This window comes from Notolepis coatsorum (genome assembly GCF_963971535.1).
Source record: "Notolepis coatsorum genome assembly, chromosome: 17".
In the NCBI taxonomy this organism is placed as follows: Eukaryota; Metazoa; Chordata; class Actinopteri; order Aulopiformes; family Paralepididae; genus Notolepis; species Notolepis coatsorum.
Genome location: NC_140181.1, coordinates 31472927 through 31489527, shown reverse-complemented (window position 1 = coordinate 31489527; position 16601 = coordinate 31472927). Strand labels below are relative to the sequence as shown.

Genomic DNA, 16601 nt, shown 5'->3' with positions numbered 1-16601 from the left:
TTTTTTTCTTCTTTTCATATACTGCAGAGTCAGGACAGGTAAATAGACTGGACAGAATGGACTATATAATGAAGGTTTAGATATACACTTCAAATTACTCAGTGTGCTGAATGAAATGTTGCTCCCGCATGACTATACATATAGATAGACTAGGTTAAATTCATTAGACCAATTAATCAGATAAGATAGATTAGGTATTGGTTAGACTTATGTGTACGTATTGGATACATGTTTCTAAACTACCAAATGTGGCTAACCAAATAATTTTTCTATACATATTTTTGGTACACATGAACTCTCTGCTGATGGGGTAACCCTAACCCTAACCCCCTAACCCTAACCCTAATTAAAAAAAAATGTTAAAATCCTAAAAAAGAATAAATATTCGATATGTATGGTGAGTACTGAAGTTAATAATGATATTCATGAAAACAAATTGGAACAATACATGAAAAAGATATGTTTTAATGAGATCGCAGTTTCGGTCACTAGGGAGATAGGTGTTTTTTTTTAAGGGTGACTGGAGGGTTAAAATAAGTAGCTTTTTTGGCGGATATAAATAGTTCCTTATGCAGTTTATTCTTTACAGCACGTCTCTATAAACTAATGCCTGTGTGGCTGTTGGTGGGAGTGGCACTGGCTCACACACAAACAAGTTTTCACTGCATACAGAAGCAGCAAGAGGAGTTCAGCTGGATATCATTGCTTCTATAATGCCATAGAATCATATACCTAGTCTAGTTTGATTAGGCTTGACTCTCTCTTTCTGTCCCTCTTTCTCTCTGTGCCTAGCCCACGTCCTCTTCCTCTTCCTCTCTCTCTCTCTCTCTCTCTCTCTCTCTCTCTCTCTCTCTCTCTCTCTCTCTCTCTCTCTCTCTCTCTCTCTCTCTCTCTCTCTCTCTCTCTCTCCCTCTCCTCTCTCTGTGTGCTCTTGCCAATGCCTCTTCACAGGTTTTGGATTGGTTCAAGAGGGAGACTGAGTATTGTGATGTCATACACCCCGGTGGGGTCCTGTCTGCTAGGGGAGATTGTTCCATTCTCCATACTTTCACTGTGTGCCCATAGTCCCTAACTATGAGTGTGTAGAATCAGAACTACAAGGAAGATATTACGTTATTCCAACACATGCTTTCTGAGACTGTTCTCCTTTCCATAGCCGCTCAACACTGAGCTCTGAATAAAAGGGACATTAAATGGTCTGCATTCATGAGTCTTTCGTCCACTCAAAGCTGTTTGCAACCTATGCCTCACATTCATTTAATTTAATTAAAGGTTAATTTCAAACCTTTATTTAAACACAAATGGCAACTGAGGTTTCCCTCATGTACAGTCATGTTGAGTGTACATACAGAAATAAGCAAAAAAAAAAAGCATATACAATTACACAACATATAAAATCATAAAAATAAGACAAGGATAACAAATAAATTAAAACACATACAACTTAATTGACAAAGGTTGGATATCAAGGTTTTAAACTCACTCACACACACATGGAAGGCAGCCATGCAAGGCGCCAACGAGCTTGTCGGGAGCAATTAGGGGTTAAGTGTCTTGCTCAAGGATACTCTGGCACGAAGTTAGGGCGAGCCGGAATCTAACAGGGAACCTTTGATTACCACGACCGATCTGCCTCCTGAGCCACTACCACTCTCCCCATTATATTAGTGTTGGTTTTTCAGCCACCGAAACCTCCTGAAAAGGACATTAATCCTTTTCGAAACTGAACATGAATCTAAGTGAGAGTCCAGGGAGATCCGGTGTTGGCAGTTATATGACTGTATGATGTTCTCCAGCAAACAGTAAACACCAGGGAATTACTATTTATTCAGACACTACTGTCAGCTAGCCAATATCTACTACTACCTGATATCCAATACCCCAGCACCCCACTATGAACAGTTTAAGAACATGATCACAAACCTCCCTACCTCAATGTATAACTGTTCTTCATTTAAGAACATGATCACAAACCTCCCTACCTCAGTGTGTAACTGTTCTTCATTTAAGAACATGATCACAAACCTCCCTAACTCAGTGTGTAATCTTGATGACATTGCCCCTTTTCAAGACTACATCATATCACATATCAGTCAATCTCTAGAATAATCTAGAATAATATGACAAGGATGGGACCCAGTCCCACAGTTCTCACACAGGCTGATACCAGACTGATACTAGGCTGATACCAGACTGATACTAGGCTGATACCAGACTGATACTAGGCTGATACCAGGTTGATACTAGGCTGATACCAGGTTGATACTAGGCTGATACCAGGTTGATACTATAGGCTGATACTAGGCTGATACCAGGTTGATACTAGGCTGATACCAGGTTGATACTATAGGCTGATACCAGGCTGATACCAGGTTGATACTAGGCTGATACCAGGTGGATACCAGGCTCAAATAGGTGTAAACTGACTTGATTTGCTGCATTCTTAACACATAGAAGCATCTTAGATCTCTCCAAAAGAAAAATGTATTATGCCTCAATAGTTTTTCTCCATTGACCCCAAACTGATCAATGTAAGTCTATGTCTGTAAATGCAAGTCTCTACTGTTCAGTAAAGCTAATGGTCTAAGGCGCACGGCAGCGTTCATCATCCGCCCGACCGTGTGTCCCATCTGTGCACTCTCCATCTATGTGAGACGCACAGCCCACTTCAGATCCACTCGACAGTCATTTGTGTGCCGAGGTGAGTCAGCAAGAGGCCAGGCTCTGTCTAAACAATATCTGTCACACCTAAGCAGGACAGACTCCACCTGTCGGGTCGGGGCTTCGCAAGATGCTTCGCCGGTATTCATACAACTATGATTCATAACTTGGTTCAGAATGTGAGTTGGTATATTCAAAGACAGAGTGGGGATCTTCCTATTAACATGTGTTTTAGCTGCATTATAAATTGGCTTTACACCCCATTTAACCAATATAGCTCTAATGGTCTGTTTGTAGCAGCTCCTAGAAATGATAATGTTGTGTTTAGAACTGCAGGGAAATATACGACAGCTTATTGCAGCATACTTTAATTCTGTGTGTGTGCGTGTGTTTAGAGGCTAAGGCTATAGATAGACAGATAGATAGATAAACCCCACAGATTAGGGTAACAAGCAGCATTGGAGGTAAAATTATACATATCGAGGGAAAGGTTTTGTGTGATGTTTGTGTCTACTATCTCCCCCCCCCCCCCCCATCCCAGTGAGCTGTGGTGTTCCACAAGGAAGCATACTAGGACCGTTACTGTTCCTAATTTATGCAAATGACATGTCATCAGCTTGTGACTGCAACTTGTTCCTGTTTGCGGACGACTCAACCCTGCTGGTTTCTGACAGGAACAAGTTGCAGGTTGAAAAAGCCCTCAGCTCTGAACTCTGCAGAATCTGCACCTGGCTCGCTGATAACAAACTATCATTACACCTGGGTAAAACAGAGTCCATTCTCTTTGGATCAAATAACAAACTCAGCAAGACCAACGGCTTCTCTGTTACAGTGGGTGACATTACATACCTGGGCTCCATCCTAGAGGCAAATCTTTCCTGTGACAAAATGGCAACAAATGTAATAAAAAAAAGTCAACCAACAAACACGATTTGGTAACACTTTATAATAACACTCAGTTAGGCTGCAATTCGAAACTGGCCCCTGTAAATATACAACCCCCCCCCCCACCACCCAACCCCCTCCAATGTACAGTTTCTTCCCCCTCAAATGTATATACTCTCTTTTAGAAACTCTGTCTCTTAAACAGTACTGTATATTTGTATATCTTGTATGTCATAAATGTCTGGATGTAACAGTACTGTTTATCTGTATGTCGTGTACAGTATGTCATAAATGTTACGATGAATTGAAAATGGGGGACCCTGATGTAAACAAGACGAAAGTCTTTCTCTGGTCTGCATCCCCTTAACAATTGTGTGTATTGAGCCGTACTGTATTGTACCCATTCTGCAATCTGTTAATAAAGTTTTCAATCAAACAATCAATCAATCTACCACATAGGCTGTCATCATTCAAGATTCAAGATTCAAGTGCACAGTTAAACAGACAGTTTGCCATACAATGAAAATCTTATTTTGCTAGTCCGCCTTTCACACAAAATCACACAATGATATATATATATATTTTTTTTACAATTTAAATACAAGGGAGTGCTAAAAAAGAAGGTAACAATAGATAAATATAATATATACAAGGCACAGTGAGTAACATTGCACGTTCCGATTCAGTGTTTACAATATAAATGGAGGTGACAGTGGGTCACATCATGAGCAATATTAATGTTTATGGGGTGTAACAATGCATCTATGCAGGTGACGATTCAACTGCATCGATTTGAAAATGTAAGAATCGATTGTTAAAAAAATAAAAAAATAAAATTAATGGCGATTTTTTTTGTACCTATAGTCCATTCATGCTGAGTGAATCAGTTCCCCCAGCCACATTTGTGTATAAATTTTTTGGGGGGAATTAACTGATTTAATTTTTTTGTATCAAATCGCATCGAATCGAATCATGGTCAAATGAAGATATTTCATGATGCATTGAATCGTTGCCTGAAGAATCGTAATCGAATCGTTGTGGGGTCGAATCGTTACAGCCCTTTATTAGCATATTAGTTTTAGTCACATTTTAGTTTAGTAAATGATAGTGTTCTATCTATCCATTCATATTTGCCCTCTCCCCCATGCGTTTAAAAAATTACTGTTGAATAAATAACAGAAGGTAGCCTGCTGAATAGACCAGTGAAATATTTTACTGTATTTACCACCCACCGGGATTGCTTGCTACTGTATAGAGCAAATGCTGTATAAAGCAAATACTGTATAAAACAAATCCAACTGAAGAATACTGTTTGTTTTTGCCCCACCCCTCTCCCTTCCAGTTATTTATCAATACACATATTTTTTTCAAACACTGTGGTGTTGTATTCCAGTGAAAAACCACAGTCAACTAAGTCTTTCTTTAGGGCAGACAGTGTACTGTACTGATGAGGATTACAACAGGGAACAACAGAAAATTGTGTTTTAGATGTCATCTATAATAATAATAATAATAATAATAATAATAATAATATTATTATTATTATTATTATTATTATTATTATTATTATTATTATTATTATTATTATTATTATTATTATTATTATTATTATTATTATTATTATTATTATTATTATTATTATTATCTATAATCCATATACATGGTTGGTTTCCAGCCCTGGCCTTCAGGAGGCCACCTGCCTTCTGCCAACCTGTCAGTATGAAGATTGACTGCTGGAAATGATCTCAATCACTTATTAAAACTGACAGTTTCCTAACTAAGTCTGATAGTGATGGATGGATGGATGGATGGATGGATGGATGGATGGATGGATGGATGGATGGATGGATGGATGGATGGATGGATGGATGGATGGATGGATGGATGGATGGATGGATGGATGGATGGATGGATGGAGAGATGGATGGATGGATGCAGGGAGGGAGGATCCATCCATCTGTCATCTATTGATTTCAATCAGTATTAGAATATGGCCACAGTGTTGCTAGCTCACTCATTCAAAGAATCACCATAATTGACATTGCCGTGTGACTGTACGACCAACCGGTCAGGAGATACAATAATTTGAAAAGGTTTTTTATGGAAGCAGCACCTTTATAGAAGCAGTCTTGTCTGACTGAGACAGTACCCCTAGAAGCAGTCTATCTGACTGAGACAGTACCATCATAGAAGCAGTCTATCTGACTTAGACAGGAGAGTGGATACTCTCTCTCTCTCTCTCTCTCTCTCTCTCTCTCTCTCTCTCTCTCTCTCTCTCTCTCTCTCTCTCTCTCTCTCTCTCTCTCTCTCTCTCTCTCTCTCTCTCTCTCTCTCTCTCTCTCTCTCTCTCTCTCTCTCTCTCTCTCTCTCACCAACCCAGTATCATTCCCGGGCGTCACATTCTCACACCTGTCCCACAACCTCTGCGTGTGTTCTTCACGCTCAGAAACCAGGGCTCAAAATTAACCTCTTAACTGGAGCCCAGAAAAGTGGCAATTTTTTAACTTGAACTTGAGAACTGCATACTTTCTTTGAAAAGCATATCTTTATACTTTATACTTATAGTACATGCATAAGCCTGGTCTCTTTTGAAAGATAGCATTCTGAAGTTTCTGATACAATAAAGAAAGCCTAGTAATAGATAGAGTTGTTCCGATACCGATACCAGTATCGGAAATGCCGCCGATACTGCCTAAAATGCTGGTATCGGTATCGGCGAGTACCCTCTAATGTTGCGCTCCGATACCATATGACGTAATTTATCAACAACACTGCGGACGTTGGGCTCTGTAGATATACCCTACTCGCTGAGTGAGCATTATAAAACAAACGTGTGCTTAATCGACCGTGAATTAAAGTGTCAATTGCCATTTGTCATTTTAACAGCAGAGCAGATACTTTCTTAAAATGCCATCGTCCCGACAGAGCGCTGTTGACGGGGAGCTCTGATGAGTTCGCTTGGTGGCTGGTGTTATTAGCATTGAACAGCTAACTGAAAGCTAGCTTTGACGTTACCTTGGCTAAAGTTGGGGCTATTCATAATCCAGCAATAATGGCTGCAGACCTGCAAGCAAAGTACAGCAAGTTGGCAAAGGAGTATTCCAAGTTAAATCACAATGTCACCAGTAACGTTACAGTCTTCTATGGTCTTTCCGTATACCGGTAGCTCATGCTAGCTAACCTACAGTAGCTCACGTTAATGTCTTCATTTCACAATTGCACGTCGCGTACACAATTAATGACATGTTGCGGACAGCCATATCGGCGACAATGTTTAGCTTTTAGTGCCAAATGATAAGAGTCTGAGGCGGAGTCTCAAAAGAGAATGTTGAATATTTATTGTGCAAAAATCACAACAGTTCCTCTGCTACTTCAACGGAGCTTGTAGACTGAGTAGGGTATATCTGCAGAGCCACTGGGTAGCGAGTGCAAAGCGAGTGGATCTAGAGTAGGGTATATCTGCAGTGCTGCAGCCCCATACTCATTGATTAATGATACTAATACAAATCTATACAATCACCTGTTGAATAAATACCATTACTTTCTAGTTATTACTAAAAAAACAGTATATATAAAACAGTATCTGTAAAAAAAAATATATATATATATATATAATTTTTATACTTTTTTTTTTAAATGTATGCACTGGTATCGGATAAGTATCGGTATCGGCCGATACCCAAAGCTTAGGTATCGGAATCGGATCGGAAAGGAAAAAATGGTATCGGAACATCTCTAGTAATAGACACAATATTTCTGACACTGGGAATACATTCACTGAGGTCCATAGATGTCCCTAGATACCAAGAATATGCAAATAGCCTTGTAGAAGTGGAGCAATATTCCATTTACTTAGGTATGTATTCTAGGCCGATTTTCAGAAAATAGGGCTCCGGGCTTAAGAGGTTATTAACACATTCCTGGCCAACCACGTTATTGGGTATCATACGTTATTGGGAGCCAGCGGTTGACGGCCAAAAACGTATATATAGTTTTCCTGTATATATACGTTTTTGACTAGTTTTTTCTTTTATCCGATTTTAATACCCTATTCAATGTCAGGGAGCTGTATTCTGCCTGGAAAAGGCATATTGGGACTCCGAAGGTGCAGTACCGGTCAGATCCTGCTAGTGGCGCTGTATCGAGAATGCAGTAACCCCTGCTCCAGACCGGGTGCCACACTGAAAATGGTCTGGGTGGATTTTTCTACTAACGTGAACCTAGGGCTTCACCCGATCGCATTGAATAGTTTTCGGGACCCCTGATTCATTATGCTGTGGTGGGTTATGTCATGGGCCAAATGGACATATGATCTACCAGATGGCAATCAAATAATTGGAATATTCTTTTTGGAATCCCACCGGCCACAGGTAAGGACAATTCAACGTCAATTTCAGCTTGATCGTGCAAGGATTTCATAGCCATCCCCCTGATCAGTGTATGTTGTGGTAATAACGAATGCCGTTATTGGCAATCAATTAATCAGAAACAACCCCCCCCCCCCCCCCCCTTTCATGCATTCATGATGAAACAATACCATCATATGCATTTGATTTTTTAATTGTAGCGTGTGTAGGGACAAAAACGCCAATGGATTTTGTAACTGAGGGGTACAATTCCCTGACTGTATTAATAAGTATGGTATCATTAAACCACTACTGTCTTATGTACATTACTACTGGCCATACAGTACACAGGTATCTTATGATGAACACTTCCCACAATGACTCAGTTCCACACAAAACTGGATTTAAGTATTTATTAGCAGCAATGATAGTACATAATATACTTTACTTTGGATGCGCTTATAAGGCAAAGGAATGTGCGTAGGCAAATCAATAACGTATGTCCATTCTCATATTACGCAGGAGATAATAATACAACCTGAATCTTAGGAATTATATCTATGGTACTCTGGTAATATAGCGGGAGATACTGGTAGGGTCCCTCCGGTCGTAAGCCAGCAAGGGGAGAGGATTTGTCGGTAGTAGAGTCTGGGTCAACGATGATAAAGAGACTCCAAGTATAGGAGACGGTGCAATAATATCTTGATCCGCAGACGAATACAGCTGTTCTCCGTAGCATGCAGCTCCGCATGGAAGAAAGCTAGCCGGCCTCAGGCTTCTGAGAGGCGGGCTCGACGTGGCTCCTCACAGGGTAAATCCCACACAATTGTGGGTGTAGGCGATTCTCCGCTCCATCAATTACAGGACCAAAAGCAAATATAATCCAGCCGAAAAGGGCTATGCAGTCGTCGGTAGGTTATCCAGTGTACATGATCCACACGGTCCTCGTCTAGGGCCCCTCGGGTGAAAGCGCCAGGGTAAGCAGCCCAGCCTGGATAAGCACACTAGCTGGTACGAGGAAACGTTGGTGATGCTGGTCACTGTAGAACGGTAGCCGCACGATACACTATACATAAATAGACTATTACTGACTTAATAGAATAGGTCGAACTCGACGGTACAGCGTTAAACTCTGATACTTCAGTTATTAATTCGCACGCGGTCTCAATGCTCTATTTGGGGCCAAACAGGCCATACTTCACTGCACGTTGTATCGTGGGTGAGGCTTCAACTTATTGGGTAACTCTACTTCTGTATTCACCTGCGCCGTATTTATACGTTAGGTGAACAAACTAGTACCAGCTTTATTCCTGTCTCATATCCTTGCGCAGAACCGTTCATGTCCAGGCAAGTCCTTGGCGGTGACTTTGAACCAGACCTTGGAGGTATGGCAATGGCGCCTGGTGGACCGCTGTCCAATAGGAGAACGAAATATTATGGTCTGTACTAGGCTAAAGGGATATTCCGTGTATATGTACAAGGAATACACAAGGGATATCAAACGATATACAAATATTATGCAATATATATCAATCAATAAATATATATATTCGGTTTAATCTGATCCTTCGTAACAGCCGCCTCCTAATTAGTCCCACCTAATTAGATAAGCAGAGACAGATTAACCACACTGTCCACTACTCAATGTCTGTTGTGAGGGTAGGGCAGTTCACAAAGTCAGGGGGTCATGGTCGTCATCAATAGTGTCGGGGAGCCTTGGCAACTCTATCAGCCTCGCCACGGGCCGGGTGTATATCCGCCCTTGGACGAGCACTTCTGCCGCTCTGACCTTTCCGTCGGCACCGGTGATCACTTTGCTTACGCGGCCGGCCGGCCACATAGCTCGGGGTAGTGACTGGTCGATAATCATGACGACTGTTCCTTCTGTCAAATTGTCTCTTTCTTTCACCCATTTCTGGCGGGTCTGTAGAGACGGTAGATAGTGGAGTAGGAAACTGTTCCAAAACTTGTCAGCCAATACTTGACTGTACCTCCACATTCTTCGGCCGTTCGCTTCTTCAGGCCTGTACACTGTCTGTGGTAGCGCGGGGTCCAGCCGCCCCATCAAGAGAGTGTTGGGGGTGACTGGGTTGACATCTGCTACATCACTTGAGACGTAACCGAGGGGCTTTGAGTTCAATACTCCCTCGATCTCCGTGAGGACTGTCGTTAGGACTTCTTCCGCCACGGTCTGGGCCCCAAGCACGGCGTACAGGGCTGTCTTTATTGAACGTACTTCTCTTTCCCAAGTTCCACCGAAGTGAGGTGCATTCAGGGGATTAAACTGGAAATCAATCTGGTATGGAGCGAGGTGGGTCTTAAGTTCTGGGCCCATAGCTTGGAAGCTCTCTCTCAGCTCTCTTTCTCCGCCTTTGAAGTTTGTCCCGTGATCAGACAATAATATAGACGGTTTCCCTTTCCGCGATGTGAATCTTCGGAAGGCCATAAGGAATGAGTCTGTGCTCATGGTTGGAAGGAGGTCTATGTGTATCGCTCGGGTGGTCATCCATTTGAATACAATACCCCACCGCTTCTCGGTTCCTCTTCCTTTCTTTACATACAGCGGGCCGAAACAGTCCATACCGGTGGAGTGAAAAGGCTTGTCGCCGAGTCGGAGGTGACAGGGGGGTAGGTCAGCCATCCGGGGTATACTGGGCTGTGCTCGCCATTTACGACAGTCTAGACAAGTCCGCTGGAAATGTCGTACTGCTTCTCTCCCTTGCAGTATCCAATAACGACGTCTGATCTCCGCGAAGACTCTCTCTGCCCCGGCGTGATGCACGTCCTTGTCGTATTTCTTTATGATAAGCTCTGTGACCTTGTGTCGGCTGTTTAAGACTATCGGGTACTTGACGTCATCCGGTAAGTCTGGAGCTCTCCTCAGACGACCACCCACTCTGATGAGATTATGGGCATCGCTCTCAGGGGCTAGGTGGAGCAATCTGCTGTCTGACGGGACAGGCTTTGCTCCCTGTAGACAGTCTAGCTCGTCAGGGAACGAGTCTCTCTGGGCTCGCTGTAGCAGAAGAAGTTCTGCTTCTTCGTAGTTAGCTGCAGTAATGTCAGTAGTGGGCTGAACCTCTGGGTGGTGCCACAGGAATGTCTTTAGCTGCGCACTCTCAAGGGTGAGGCAGTCGTCTATGTTGGGGTCTGTGGGGACGAGTGTGTGTGTCAACCCACAGAACATAGATTTCTTGTTCTCTGCCTCCTCTTCACTCGCCTCCCGTGGGGTGGGTGTAGGCCACTCTTCTTCCGGGAGCTTGAGGAACTCGGGCACGTCACTATATAGATTGTGACGGGTGAGGTCATCCAGGGACATTCCCTGGGTGATGACGTCAGCTGGGTTGTGTTTTGTGTCCACATACCTCCAGCTTGCTGCTTCTGTTAAATCTTGGATCTCTGTGATTCTGACTCCCACGAAGACCTTGTATCTACACGAATCAGACTGGATCCATGTGAGTACGGTCGTGGAGTCTGACCACAAGATTGTTCTTTGCACCGGGATGGTGAGTTCACGTTGGATTAACGTGGCGAGTTGCGCTCCTGCTAGGGCTGCGCAGAGCTCTAGACGCGGGATAGATTGTTGCTTGCGGGGGGCTATTCTTGAGCGAGCCAGGATGAAAGCAGTATGTATTTCTCCTCCCTCCTCTCGGGCACGCAAGTAGGCCACCGAACCGTAGGCTACTTCGGAGGCGTCGCTGAAGACGTGCAGGTCCATCTGGCACGTCTCCGGCCTCACTGTGGGTGGGAAGTAGCTGCGGCGTATGTTGACACCTGGGAGTGAGCTGAGTTCTGTCTCCCACTCTCTCCATGTGGAGGAAAGGTGTTCGGGTATGGGGTCGTCCCAGCCCTGGTCCTTGTCCCATAACGCTCTTACAATCATCTTTGCCCTGGTGGTGTAAGGTAGAATACATCCCAACGGGTCATATTGTCTGGCGAGTGTTCTGTATACACTCCGTCTTGTGGTCGGTAGTGCAGTCGACCTTCCCTGCTCCTTGGTCAGGGGTGTGTGTTTATAATGGAGCGAGTCTGTTTTGAAGCGCCAGACTAGTCCTAATGTCATTTCTTGGGCTTCTCCTGGGATGGTCGCCATCCAGGTCTCGCTGCTTGCTGCCTTGTCCTCTGGGGAGAGGCTGCGCAATACTTGAGGGTCGCTGCTGGCCCACTGCCGGAGATCAAAGCCGCCTTTGATCAGGGAGGCGCGGAGCTTGAGTAGGAGGGCCTCGGCTTCTTCTGGCGTCGAGACGCTTTGCAGACAGTTGTCCACGTAGAAACTATTTCCTACACTTTGTCGGACCTCTTCATCAGCTGCTGGGTCCTCTGCGACGTGTTTTTGCAGTGCAAACGTAGCACAGCATGGGCTGCATGTGGTTCCGAAAGGGAGGACTTCCCATTGATAGATGGCTGGTTGCTCGTCCCCGATCCTCTCTCTCCATAGGAACCGCAGCAGGGGCTTGTCCTCCTCCACTAGTCGCACCTGCAGGAACATCCCTTTGATGTCGCCGCTGATGGCCACCTTGTCTTGGCGGAAACGTAGTAACACGCCTAGTAGAGAGGGGCCGAGTGTTGGGCCGGGCAAGAGCTCTTTATTCAGATTTTGTGATCCGATCTGGTAGCTGCAGTTGAACACAATACGATCCTTGCCGTTGTGGTGGACCTTGTGGTGCGGCACATACCATGATTCGGTCGTCTGATCGGCCTCTCCAATGTCAATTTTCTTTATGGGTCCCGCTGTGATTAGCTTGTCAATCTCAGCGCGGTACACAGTCTCTTGAGCGGGGTCTCTGGCTAGGCGCCGCTCTGTGTTCAATAGATACCGCTCCGTCGCTTCTTTTGGGGCGTGGAAGGTAGGCATACCCTCTCGCCTCAGGAGTGGAGTTGCGTATCTCATCACTCCGTTGACTTTGACTCTCTTTGTCCCCCGCTCGAGGAGGGCTATAGCATAAATGTCTTCCTTGGAACGAATGTCTTTCTTTTCGTTCTTAAAGGGCATTGTCTCTAGTGTCCATAGCCTCTCGACATGCTGTAGGAGGGTGGTGTCTTCTTCTGTCACTCTGGAGTGGAGGCAGCTAGTGGCTGCTGTTCGGTTAGGAGACCTAGCGAGGGGGCCTTGTAGTGTCTATCCTAGGCGGGTCTCGACTGCTGCAGGACAGCCTCTGGGCCCAGTGTGGACCCGGTCCATCGGGACGATGAGGTGTGCATGGTCGGATCCTACCAGCAGGGTCGGGGTGGCACTGTCTATGAGCGGTATAGGTAGTTGACGCAGGTGCACATATTTATCCATCAGCTTGGCGATGGGGTAGGTGTACTGCGACAGGCCTATTTCTTGGCTGGTGAAAGCGTTAGTGATCCTATACCGTCTCTCTGGCTGCCCGCTTGCTGCGATAGTGAAGGAGACATTCTCGCCCTTTATCGTCTTTAGGTCTCTTCTTATTGTCCGAATCGTCATCGTTTCTTCGCTCCCCCGCAGCCCCAGCTGGGCCGCAGCGGACGCGAGGAGAAGGGTCTTCTCTGACCCGTCGTCAAGGACGGCGTAGGTGTCCATGACCTTGTCTTGGTAACTCAATGTTACGCGGACCACCTTCAAGAGCACCCGGGCGCCCCCGCTGCTGGCGGGGTCAATGTACATAACACTTGCCTTTGTGCTGCTTGAGGGTGCAGGCTTTCTTCTGTTACTGTCATGTAGGACGTCCAAGTGGGCTCCGTCACACCGACTACACCTCTTCTTTAAGCGGCAATCGGCTGCCATGTGACTGCGCGCACATCGGTAACAGCGTCGGTTGGACTTTATCCATTGACTCACCTCGTCGGCGGTCATCTTCTTGAACGTGTCACAGTGTGACAGCCAGTGTTCCTTTTCGCAGTACGGGCACACCATCTTCCACTTCTCTTTCATCGAGGGGGTACTGTGGTTCTTGTTGCTCGGTACTGATTCTGCTTGGTGCATGACGGTCACCAGTCTGCGGCCATCGTTTGCTCTCCTAGGTCCCTCTCTGGAGCTTGGTGTGCTCCGCACGAACGTATCCAACCGTAGGCTGTTGACTTCTCTCGCCAGGAAGTCGGCTAGGTCTAGGAGGGATGGCTCGGGACCGTTAGGATCACGGTGGTCTCTTTGCCGCCTGAAGCGCTCTTGTCGGGCGGGCGGAAGCTTCTCTAAAATCCTCTCGACATTAGAGTTCGCGTACAGTTCGTGCATACCCTTTTCCTTTTGCGCCCCCAGCATCCCTACCAGGGATTGTACCTTGATAGACAGGTCATCTAGTGAGCGATTGTCTGTGGCTGGGGGTAGACGGTCAATATTCCTTATCTCTTGTATTACGTAGTCCCATATGCGTCCATATCTTTGGTCGAGTGCTGCTAGAGCCGCGGTGTATGGGGTAGTAGAGGTGGAATATGCCAGCGCTATATTGTGCGCTCGGGGCACCTTGAGGTGCTTGAGTAGGATAGCATATTTGTACGGTTCATCAGCTACATCGGACATCATTGTCTCTAAGCACATTCGTAGCTCTGTGTACTGTGCTCTGTTCTCGTGTGTGAAGTCCGGGAACGTCGGTGTGCCAAGGTACGATGCCATGGATGGCTGGCACATCGGTGAGCGTTGGAGGAGAGGCCTCCTAGGCGAGTCTCCTCTTACGTGTCGTGGTGGGCTGGTACCTGCTGGGTACCAAGGCCCGCGTACCCAGGTGCTGTTCCTCGGGGCTGGTCGTGCGTCAAGCTCACCCGTGAATTGAGTCGGGGGTCTGTAGCGCAGAGCCGCGGGGGTAAAGTCTGGGCTGTACTGGACCTCCTGGTCCTGTGGAGTACTGTGATGCTGTTGGGCTTGACTCTCCTCCTCTCCCTCTTCTTCTTCCTCTGGCAGGTCATCTAGATCCTGTAGTCGTCTATTTAGCCTCTCCGCGGTATAGACCGGTTCTTCCCTGTAGCTGGGTCTCGCTTGGACCGGTCGGGGAAGGGGTTCGGAGAGGGGTATAGGCTCTCTCTGGTGGTCGGGCTCAGGGTCGCTTGATCGGGTAGGGGAGGGTGCCCTTGACCCTTGTCTTGACGAGGCCCTGGAGCCCCGTGCGGAGGGAGGGGGGGTTGCCCTGGTAATCAGCTGCTCCATTATCTGCGCTTGTAATCGGTCGCGCTCGGCTTCGCGCTTGGTGAGAGCGAGGTCGCGCTCTGCTTCTCTTTGGGCACCGGCAGCGGCGCGCTGGGCTTCGGCGCGGTCTCTTCCCATATTCTCTTCCGTCTGGAGGCGTCTAATCTCCAGGCGTATGCGGTCTTCGTCACTCCGTTGCTGCGCTTGAAGGCGGTCTCTTTCCATGGAAGAATGTTCGCGCTCGCTAAGCGTCTGTGCTTGGAGTCGATCGCACTCGGTTGAGGCTGCCAGGCTGGCGAGGAAGGCCTGCGCCAGCATCTTGTCCGCCTCGCTGGGGGAAGACGCTAGAGCCATATGAAATCCGTTTTATTATTTTCCAAATTCCATTTTATTTTTTCCCAAATTCCATTTTTTTCGTTTTAATATTTCAGAATTCTGTATTTTGCCTTTTATGCTCATTTTACCATCAGAAATAGTGTCTAATAAGTGGGAATGAATAAATGTCCACAATTGAATAAGATATAACAGTCCATTTAATGTTTTTAAGTGCTGCAACTCACAAATACAGTTCAATTTTACACAATATTTTTCAATTAATATTGTGACAAAATAAAAATACATATTTCAAGTGTAAACAATAGATACAGCTAGCTACTACTGACATTATCACAATGACAATGTCAGTAACCTAGCTATATCTATTATATTGTGATGAAATATAGTAATGCATAATTTAGGCACCCTTAGTTTAGTTTATTTCGTTTATAAAGGACAGTGTATAATGGCAATCGTTTGCATTAAACAAATGGATGGGTGCACTAGATTTAGCAAGAAGCTATCATTTCCATCTATAGTCCTATGTACTGTAACATTTCATAGCTATTTAATGCAAACGATTGTCATTATACACTGCCCTTTATAAACTAAATACACTTAAATAGCTATGTAACGTTATAGGACTATCTATGGAAATGATAGCTTCTAGAAGTTCTAGCTAAATCTGGTGCACCCATCCATTTGTTTAATGCAAACGACTGTCATTATACACTGCCCTTTATAATCTAAATAAACTTAAACAAATGGATGGGTGCACTAGATTTAGCTAGAAGCTAAACGTCCTAACGTTATAGCTATTTAATCACAATAGTGTCGCAAGTGTTTTTGCGGTTCCAATCCACGGAACGTTGACAGAATTAGCAAAACACCTTATCACCAGAGGCATAAAAGTCATTAGGATACTGTTCTGCTCTGAATTGAGGGCTTATTGTGGAATTGTTTAGCTTCTTGATGTGAAGCAGCCAGACGCTTGAGCACCGCGGCTGTGTTGTGTGTAACACGCTGTAGAGTCCCCGTCTCCCCGGTCGCGTGTGCACCAAACGTTCCACCCAAAAACGAAATTTCAGTCCAGATTAGGCCAAATTCTGCAATATTCCACGTTTTGCAGTTGATTCCATTTTTATTGGTTAATTCCGCGATTCCGTCCGCGATTCCGTGAACGCGGATTTCATATGGCTCTAGAAGACGCTGGTTGAGGTGATCTGCTCCTGGTAGTACTCGTTGGAGATCCGTTCTCCTGTGGCGTATCGAGGAGATCCATCTCCGGGGTGCGCGTCCCTTCTTGTGGTGGG

At 45.4% G+C, this 16601-nt stretch overlaps 1 protein-coding gene across 1 annotated transcript in view; it reads left to right on the top strand.

The window, feature by feature from the left end:
- The window catches only part of LOC311243991 (IQ motif and SEC7 domain-containing protein 2-like), a gene marked incomplete at both ends in the record, with an annotated part of 327990 nt that overhangs the window by 230685 nt on the left and 80704 nt on the right, over window positions 1–16601 (top strand). The gene's annotated exons all lie outside the window — the stretch shown is intronic.